At 45.2% G+C, this 10,577-nt stretch overlaps 1 long non-coding RNA gene across 1 annotated transcript in view; it reads right to left on the reverse strand.

Annotated features, from left to right (window-relative positions):
• LOC130356815 (uncharacterized) overlaps positions 1-4,279 on the reverse strand; it is a 54,270-nt gene extending 49,991 nt beyond the window's left edge. The window contains exon 1 of the long non-coding RNA XR_008889006.1: positions 4,145-4,279. This is a non-coding gene — a long non-coding RNA (uncharacterized LOC130356815). The remainder of the gene's footprint in view (positions 1-4,144) is intronic.
• Between the last annotated feature and the right edge of the window lie 6,298 nt (positions 4,280-10,577).

Here is a 10,577-nt window from a genome sequence, read left to right on the forward strand (position 1 = left end):
CCTGCCTGAGTCCAAGATTGAAATGCTGCATGCCGGCTATTAGTGGCAGCCTCCAGCTACTTAACCCCTTAAGGACCAGGCCATTTTATACCTTAAGGACCGGAGCGTTTTTTGCAATTCTGACCACTGTCACTTTAAACATTAATAACTCTGGAATGCTTTTAGTTATCATTCTGATTCCGAGATTGTTTTTTCGTGACATATTCTACTTTAACATAGTGGTAAAATTTGATGGTAACTTGCATACTTTCTTGGTGAAAAATCCCAAAATTTGATGAAAAAAATGAAAATTTTGCATTTTTCTAACTTTGAAGCTCTCTGCTTGTAAGGAAAATGGATATTCAAAATATATATTTTTTGGGTTCACATATACAATATGTCTACTTTATGTTTGCATCGTAAAATTTATGAGTTTTTACTTTTGGAAGACACCAGAGGGCTTCAAAGTTCAGTAGCAATTTTTAAATTTTTCACAAAATTTTCAAACTCACTATTTTTCAGGGACCAGTTCAGTTTTGAAGTGGATTTGAAGGGTCTTCATATTAGAAATACCCCATAAAAGACCCCATTATAAAAACTACACCCCCTAAAGTATTCAAAAAAACATTCAGTAAGTGTATTAACCCTTTAGGTGTTTCACAGGAATAGCAGCAAAGTGAAGGAGAAAATTCAAAATCTTCATTTTTTACACTCGCATGTTCTTGTAGACCCAATTTTTGAATTTTTGCAAGGGATAAAAAGGAGAAAATTTTTACTTGTATTTGAAACCCAATTTCTCTCGAGTGAGCACATACCTCATATGTCTATGTAAAGTGTTCGGTGGGCGCAGTAGAGGGCTCAGAAGGGAAGGAGCGACAAATGGTTTTTGGGGGGCATGCCGCATTTAGGAAGCCCCTATGGTGCCAGGACAGCAAAAAAAAACACATGGCATACCATTTTGGAAACTAGACCCCTCAGGGAACGTAACAAGGGGTAAAGTGAACCTTAATACCCTACAGGTGATTCACGACTTTTGCATATGTAAAAAAAATATATATTTTTTTTTACCTAAAATGCTTGGTTTCCCAAAAATTTTACATTTTTAAAAAGGGTAATAGCAGAAAATACCCCCCAAAATTTGAAGCCCAATTTCTCCCGATACAGAAAACACCTCGCATGGGGGTGAAAAGTGCTCTGCTGGTGCACTACAGGTCTCAGAAGAGAAGGAGTCACATTTGGCTTTTTGAAAGCAAATTTTGCTCTGGGGGCATGCCGCATTTAGGAAGCCCCTATGGTGCCAGAACAGAAAAAAAAAAACACATGGCATACCATTTTGGAAACTAGACCCCTCGGGGAACGTAACAAGGGGTAACGTGAACCTTAATGCCCTACAGGTGTTTCACGACTTTTGCATATGTAAAAAAAAAAATTTTTTTTTACCTAAAATGCTTGTTTTCCCAAAATGTTTACATTTTTAAAAAGGGTAATAGCAGAAAATACCCCTCAAAATTTGAAGCCCAATTTCTCCCGATTCAGAAAACACCCCATATGGGGGTGAAAAGTGCTCTGCTGGCGCACTACAGGTCTCAGAAGAGAAGGAGTAACATTTGGCTTTTTGAAAGCAAATTTTGCTCTGGGGGCATGCCGCATTTAGGAAGCCCCTATGGTGCCAGAACAGCAAAAAAAAAAACACATGGCATACCATTTTGGAAACTAGACCCCTCGGGGAACGTAACAAGGGGTAATGTGAACCTTAATACCCTACAGGTGTTTCACGACTTTTGCATATGTAAAAAAATATATATTTTTTTTACCTAAAATGCTTGGTTTCCCAAAATTTTTACAATTTTAAAAAGGGTAATAGCAGAAAATACCCCCCAAAATTTGAAGCCCAATTTCTCCCGATTCAGAAAACACCCCATATGGGTGTGAAAAGTGCTCTGCTGGCGCACTACAGGTCTCAGAAGAGAAGGAGTCACATTTGGCTTTTTGAAAGCGAATTTTGCTCTGGAGGCATGCCGCATTTAGGAAGCCCCTATGGTGCCAGGACAGCAAAAAAAAAAATACATGGCATACCATTTTGGAAACTAGACCCCTCGGGGAACGTAACAAGGGGTAATTTGCAGCCAGATACTTACTGTAATCCTCCGCCCATGTGAGTGTACCCTGTACATTCACATTGGGGGGGGGGGGGGGGGGGGGTGGCTGGAGGCACACTGGTTGTGAAACACCGAGTTTGGTAACAAACTCAGTGTTTTGCAACCAGTGTGCCTTCAGCTGTTGCAAAAGCTACAACCCCCAGCATGTACGGACAGCGGAAGGGCATGCTGGGTGTTGTAGTTATGCAACAGCTGGAGGCATACTACTTTGGCTGGGGATGCTGGGGATTGTAGTTATGCAACAGCTGGAGACACACTGGTTTGCTACTTAACTCAGTGTGCCTTCAGCTGTTGCAAAACTACAACTCTCAGCAGTCACCGACAGCCAACGGGCATGCTGGGAGTTGTAGTTATGCAACCACCAGATGCACCACTACAACTCCCAGCATGCACTTTAGCTGATTGTGCAAGCTGGGAGTTGTAGTTACACAACAGCTGAAGGTACACTTTTCCATAGAAAGAATGTGCCTCCAGCTGTTGCAAAATTACAAGTCCCAGCATGCCCATAAGGGCATGCTGGGAGTTGTGGTGGTCTGCCTCCTGCTGTTGCATAACTACAGCTCCCAGCATGCCCTTTTTGCATGCTGGGAGCTGTTGCTAAGCAACAGCAGGAGGCTGTCACTCACCTCCAACGATCCTCGCTGCACCAGGTCAGTCCCTCGTCGTCTCCGCCGCCGCCGCTGCTCCTGGGGCCCCGATCCCAACAGGGGCGCCGGGGATCGGGGTCCCCAGCACCCGGGGTGCACGTCCCACACCCGCTCACGTCCTCCGGAAGAGGGGCGGAGCGGGTTGCGGGAGTGACACCCGCAGCAGGCGCCCTGATTGGTCGGCCGGTAATCCGGCCGACGAATCAGGGCGATCGTGAGGTGGCACCAGTGCCACCTCACACCTGCAGGCTCTGCCTGTAATTCCGGGTCACCGGGTCACTGGAGACCCGATTGACCCGGAATCCGCCGCAGATCGCTGGACTGAATTGTCCAGCGATCTGCGGCCATCGCCGACATGGGGGGTCATAATGACCCCCCTGGGCGATATGCCCCGATGCCTGCTGAACGATTTCAGCAGGCATCGGGGACCGGCTCCGCTCCAGATGGTTGCGGGGGGCCGGTAAAACACATGACGTTCTCATACGTCATGTGTCCTTAAGGACTCGGAAATGGAGACGTATGAGAACGTCATGTGTCCTTAAGGGGTTAAAACAGCTGGGGGTCAGAGGGTATGGAGCGGGCTGAAGCCAGGAGCCCGCTCCATAGACCGTGAGCAGCACTATGACTTACTAGGTCTGTCATGGGCCGCAAAGGTGGCAATTTGCAGTTTTAGAGACATTTGGCAAGTGATAATCGCTATGACTGCAGTGTGTGAAAGGTATGATATACGGGCAGAATAAAGACAGTGAAAAATGTTCAACCATTATTGATGTTTGTGTGTGTGTGTGTGTGTGGGGGGGGGGGTAAGAGTACTGCGTGCAAATTATTTGACACAATGATCTGCATACTGGGAAACCCCTAGTTCATGAAGTTCAATGAAAGGCTAGCTTGGCACAGAGAAGATAAGCAGATGTTCCTCTCCTTACTCCTATTCTGAATTTGAAAAAATGCAATGCACTGCAGGAGTTGAAGTAAAATCTGGTTAAAAACACAATTCCTGTCTATATAATCTCTTAGGGGATATGGGCATCATAAAGGTCTTGAGAGCCACCCACTATACTTCCACTATGAGCCAGAATGGAAATCTGCTGTGTAAGCGAAGCTCTCAGTCTGTTGGACCAGGCATGTCTATGCATTGGACAGCCGCTCATTCGACTGTAAATCCAGATACAGTTTCCCTGAACAATGTCCGCTGATCACTAGGGGTTTGATCGGCTTCTCTTTAAAAAGGGTTTGTCTTTATGAGACATCTCTAAATGGTATTTTACAATATTCCATTGAAGTTACATCAGGTTTGGAACTTTACACAAAAAGGTAAAATCAGACTTATGTTAGAATTGTCTTACCAAACTTACTTACCTAGAGTCTTAGTCCTTGCATAGGTAATAGGGCCAACCTGAATAACTTCCACTGCTGCCAGTTTCTGGCTTTCGTTCATGTCTCCAGCATCTTTATAAAGAGCAATACAATTGTTGGGAATTAGATGGTAGTAACCCACATTGAACAAAGCTGTTAGATCACATATCTGAATGGAACTATAGTGGAATATAAAAAAAAAATATTGAAAGCAGCTATGTGTAAGAATTAACAGCATGATAAAAATATGATGAGAGTACAATAAAGGAATAAAAGTGTTGGGTGAAAATACTCTTCAATACTAGCGACAGACTAGGGGCTTGTGTACAAGGATGTATTGCGGCTCTGTACCTACATTATGTGTAATATGGCACCCATAGTACTCTGTGGAGCCATATAGTAGCTGCCTTTTTTTCACAATAAAAAGGGCTGTCCAATGGAAAATTGTTCTTCCCCCACGGAGCGTCAGGTGCCGCACCAGAGGCTCGTGACGTCACGGCTATGCTCGCCCGTGATGTCATGGCCACGTCCCCTCAATACAAGTCTATGGGAGGGGGTATGATGGATACCATGCCCCCTCCCATAGACTTGTATTGAGGGGTTGTGGCCGTGGCATCACAAGCCTCTGCCCCACATCGCCAGTCATCAGGCATGGAGAAAGCCTTTTCAGTCAGGCTGCTGGTTTATCTATTGTCGGGCAGACTGGAAGGTATGAGAAGATGCATGCATCGGAGGAGAGAAATGAGACAACTGACACACGGTTCAGATAACCAAATCTCTTCTGTTTATTCAAACGTTTTACATGGGTTTATAAGGACTCAAGATCATCATAAAATCAACACCCATATTACTGATCATATTTTCCATGACGTGTGTGTATGTGTGTGCAATCTGTCAGGCGATAAGTTTATAGCCCTATTTTATGCTGCCTAAGCGCTGAGTTTGACTTTTCTTCCAGGTGGTCACCCTGACATTCTATCGATCGGGTATTAACAAGCAGGCAATATCCCCATATCAGTGTGTGTCCAGGACACACATCCTGATATGGCCATCATTATTTCCTTTCAACAGAAATATTAGTAATCGAACAAAGTTCAATCTTAATATCCTGAAACTGCCACGTTGGAAGGAAGGTTTTTTGCCATCTGTTACTTTTAAGCTGATATTTTCTAGAAGCAGAGATGCAAGATTGAATATAGCAGTGTGAATTAAAGAGACATAGACATTACATTATTATAGACATATATGATTAATGTTTTAAGGTATATTTCATATCACAAGACCCCCATCCACTACATTTTCCCCCTTTTGATAATATAAATTAAAACATTTTCAAGACTCTTTCCCTAAAAATTAAATTCCTATCTCATCTGTCCTATGTACTTCTCCGACTCTCTTCTTGCTGCACGTTAGACGAGTCATGGCTATTCCATGACCCCCCTTGCCACAGACTTTGTACATAGGTTTTCAGATGCTGTCCCTCATATATTTAATACTAGAGTAGTTGAATATCTTTTCAGGGGTTCATGGGGTTCGTCTGGATATTCTTCATAGTCGATGTTTGCCATCAAGGGAGTTGTACTGTCCACGGCTTTTTCACACAATTTCTTCAGACATGGTAGCACACAACAGACGATTAAGGCTAGGAGGATGAGAATTGTTAGTATTGATATTCCTATTTGCATCAGCATTTTTTGCAATCCTCCCATTCCAGTAAAATATTGGTCCCAGGGGTCTGCTATTCCTGAATTTCTTTTGAGCTCTGATGATAAGCTTTCTAGTTTCTTTATAGCTAGAGTTACTTTACCATTGGGGCCTGTATTATCTGGAATGTATGTACAACAGGTATCCCCGAACATTTTACATACCCCTCCTTTTTCTGCTAGAATCATATCTAAGGCCATTCTATTCTGGAATGTCATAGTAGATGTAGCACTGAGTTGTTCAGCTTGTCCTTTAAGAGCCTCTATTGAGAAATTGATAAACCTTTGTTGATTATAATAAATGTAATTAATCCAATCTACATTTTTATTAATCGTAACTAGGGGCATCAGGAAAGATTCAAATCCTGCCTTTACTTGATCTCTAGCCTTAAACTCATTTGGGACCCCCCTTGGGACCCCAATGACATCTATGTATACATGCGGGTCTAGACTTCCCCTGGGAGCTTCTCTTTTGCTCCTGTGGTGGACCTCTGGTTCCTCTGTAGGCTCATGATTGAAGATATGTACAGGCATGATGACTTTGGTTAGGGTGCACTGGATTTGGCAGTGGGTTTTCACTTACAGATGGTAAGTGAGTTGTTTCCATTTTCATCAGCTCAAAGCAGTCATGGGGGTGATCACCCATAACCTCTTCACCTTGATTCTCCCCATCACCCTCCTCATCTCCCCCCTCAGGAAGTGGAAGCAGGGTGGAAGGATTGAGAACATTACATCTCAGTAGGGTGACATTATCAGGGATCAAGAGTGAGCACTGCAGTCTGAGGTGTCTTGCTGTAGAGAGGTGCTTTGGTTGAGTCTGATTAAGGATTGCAGAGATGTCATGAGGAGCCAGGAGGATGAGATCATGACCAAGAACTAGGTCAGATGTTTTGTCCAGCAATGCTTGTGCAGCAAAGACAGCTCTGAGGCATGAGGGACCTCCTCTGGCTACAGCATCAAGTCTGCAAGAGTAGTATCCGATAGGTCGTGTCTTGTTGCCCTGAGACTGGGCCAGGACACCAGTGGCATGCCCTTGTCTCTCAGAGACAAAGAGTTTGAAAGGTTTGTCGTAGTCTGGCAGGCCAAGTGCAGGTGCTGTAGAGATGGCCGCCTTGAGATTGTGGAAGCTTGAGATAGCCTCCTGTGAGAGGTCGAAGGGATCCGTCTTCAAAGCATCGTAGAGAGGTTGCATCAATAGAGAGGCTTCTGGGATCCAGGACCTGCAATAAGAAATTAGTCCAAGAAAAGCATGTAAATCCTTAGGCTTTGTTGACACAGGTATAGCCTGTATGGCTTTGATCCTGTCCTGCGTAAGGTGTCTTGTGCCTTGTGAAATACAGTGACCAAGAAAGACAACTGAAGTGGCACACCACTGTAGCTTTTGCTTTGAGGCCTTGCAGCCTTGATCTGCTAGATAGCAGAGGAGACTCTCAGAGTGCTTTTCTGCAGATGTGAGGTCATCAGCACATAACAGAAGATCATCCACATAGCTGATAAGCACTACGGATGGGTTCTGTTCTTGCCAGGTGGATAGGATTAGAGTCATGGCTTTAGCAAATTGGCTAGGTGAGTTCTGAGCCCCTTGGGGCATGACAGTCCAAGTGTATTGCTGTCCTTCATGGGTGAAGGCAAAGATACCAGCAGCTGGGATCTAGAGGAATACTGAAGAATGCATTGCTTAAATCAACAACAGTGAAGTATTTAGCAGTTGGAGGTACTTTTGACAGCAGAGTGTGAGGATTAGGCACAATAGGAGTTTCCAGCACTGTGGCTTCATTCACAGCTCTGAGATCCTGGACCATCCGGTACTTTTCAGGTTCCCCCTTTGCAGTCTTCTTTTTAATTGGGAATAGGGGCGTGTTACAGGGGGAGGTGCATGGGATAAGAGCCCCTTTATTAACAAGTGTCTGAACTTGTTTTGAGATGGCTTCTGATTGGGCAATCTTGAGTGGATACTGGGGTTTCCTAGGCAGTGGAGCTCCTGGCTTAAGAGTAACCATAACAGGAGGAATTTTAAGTTTACCAATGTCTTCTGGACCAGTGGACCAAAGACTTTCTGGGATACGGGCAAGCACCTCTGGTGGGATGGCATGGGTGGGAGTTTGTTGAAGAGCCAACATAATCGGAAGAGAACACAGAGCAGATACATCATCAGCCTCCAGAGGGGATGAGATGGATACAGTACCATCCTGACTGAATTTGATTGAGGCCTGGAGTCTAGAAAGGACATCTGCACCTAGTAGATTAAGAGGACAGGTGTCTGAGACCACAAATCTTGCAAACAAGTGGGGTATGTTGGCTATACGGAGGGGCTTGGTGAGGGGGCTAGTACGGGGAACTCCATCAACTCCCACACATGATACATCTATTTTAGATAGAAAGGTTTTAGTTGGCAGATCCTGGGCCCTTATTACACTTCTGGCTGCACCTGTGTCTATTAAAAAGGTTGTAGGGTGCCCTTCAATGGGTAGTGTCACTTTAGCCAGAGGGCCATCATTATTAATTGAGGTAACTGCCATAGAAGGGGAGTGAGACACAGGCTTGCCCAGGACCTATGGTAGCCGAACAACATGATCCTGATTGGATCTTTCCCCCTGATTGTCAGATGGGCCATCGGATTGGGGGGATGCAGATCTTTTTCGTGATCTGCAGTCACGTTTAAAATGACCAGGCTTTTTACAGTTAAAGCAAAGGAGTTGCCTGCGTTCAGGTGGGGAATGGTCGGTGGGCTGGTCCCTAGTAACCATGAGAGGGGCAGGTTTTCTGGTCATGGCTTGACTGGATTCTAGGCCTTTTGCTACAAGTAGCAGGGTGTCAAGTGGCAGTACTCTATACTCTGGGCGTGAGAGGACAAGGCCTTTTTTCACTGGGTCCTTAAGACCATTTACAAAAGCAGAGGATAACATTTGGGTATGGGATTTGTTGGTTGAATCAAATCCTAAATCATGAAAAAGCTGTTTGAGCCTGGCATAATATTTTTCAACAGACTCAGTTTTATCCTGGCTAACATCATGAACACTTGTAGCTTGGTCTGCCAATCTATCTTGAGCCCACTTTAGGAGGCGCTCACAGAAAAAGGTACCTGACTGGTAACTGGTGTGTTCAGGATAATACCGCTTCTGGAGATGCGGTTCCATTATTGGCCAGTAGGTGTCACCAGCTTTTATCTGACATAAGCTCTGTAAATCTTTAAATGAAGCAGAGTAAGCCTGCTGGATTTCTCTGATCCTTCGGTAAAAAGGCATGGGCTGTTTCTCTGGGTCTGGGAGTTGAGACACAAGGGTGGCTGCTTGACTTGGGTTGAAAGTGACATACATTGTAGGGGCATCAGATGGGGCATTCCCTCGTGCGTGTCCCATAGACTGTCTTACAGCACTATCCATCGGTGTGGTATGATTACTAGATGGACCATAGGCAGATATCTGGAAGCGGGCAGGGGTAGTATACAAATCTGCCGGCCGTCTGTGGTCTGGCCCTACAGGGGGTGGTTCTGTGCCGTCATCCACCTCTATCCCGCCGGTAGCTATACCGGACTTGTTTCTGACTGATTCATCACCCTGCTCGGACCCATCTGCCTGGGAGAGAGGGAGGATAGGGGTGGGTGGAACATAATATGAGCCATCAGGGTTAAGTACGGGATACATAGAGGTGGGGCTGGAAGTGGGAGTACCCATGCTTCCGGGAGTACCAAGATGGCCACCAGTTCCGGATGCGGAAATTGAGGTAGTTCTGGGAGTAGCAGCATGGCCACAACCGGAAGTTGGTGTCACCCTGGGTGGGGCTGGATTGGATATTATAGGACACAAGGGGGCAGGCAGTTTTGAGTCCTTACCAGGGGAGGAAAGTGGGCGAGGCCTATGGGCACCACAAGCATAACATGTATCTCGCCAGGGGGGATTCTGGGCACCACAATTAAAACACACCCATCCTGGCTCTCCCGCATATGGCGGTGGGTGTCCAAACACATTAATGGGGTATGGGGACTTTTTATCAGAACAGTTGTGATACACATACATTTTCTTCTTCCCATGTTCCGTCTCCTGCTCTAGCCAATTCTCCTGTTCCACAAATCTGGCTGTATTGTACCATGCTTCTGCTATTTTCAACAGATCATTATCAACCAACAATCCCTTTTTCTCTCTAAGCACTTTCCGCCACTCTTCTGGTTGCAACCTTCCACCAATCACAGGTGGCATATTACATATTTTCATCAACTTCCTCATCTTTTTGACATTCCCTTCACCTTCTCTCTCTGCCACCAAATCACATGCTAAAATCCCCTTCTTCGGCTTTACCGGTTTCTGTCCCATCTTTACTTTGGCCCTCCCAGTGGGAGTTCAAAGACCCTTGTTGCTCTTTCCTGCTCGTCTTTCTCACAGTCCTCTGGCTGTTCCTGGTGGCAGGGGCACCTAACTGGTTCAATTCCTTTAGCTCTTGCTGTACTTTCTATTTCGCTCCAAAGCAATCCCACTCTCCAATTTCCTATTGGAAAATGGATATTCAATCTGAAAACTAAAAAAGGTTCTAACTCTGGCCAAACAGGGTGACGCCCCAACAACTCAATAGGATAACCTGGGACGTTAACCTGAATCAATCTCCACCCTCTTGCTGAAACTCCTAGCATTAACCCACAAACACAATCAGGACATGACATGACATATACAAACAAAATACAATACACTAACACACTGCTCTGGGCAGATCAGAGGTGTCTTATTACCAGGGAATTTCCT

The sequence above is a fragment of the Hyla sarda genome, chromosome 2 (assembly GCF_029499605.1).
Source record: "Hyla sarda isolate aHylSar1 chromosome 2, aHylSar1.hap1, whole genome shotgun sequence".
NCBI classification, from domain to species: domain Eukaryota; kingdom Metazoa; phylum Chordata; class Amphibia; order Anura; family Hylidae; genus Hyla; species Hyla sarda.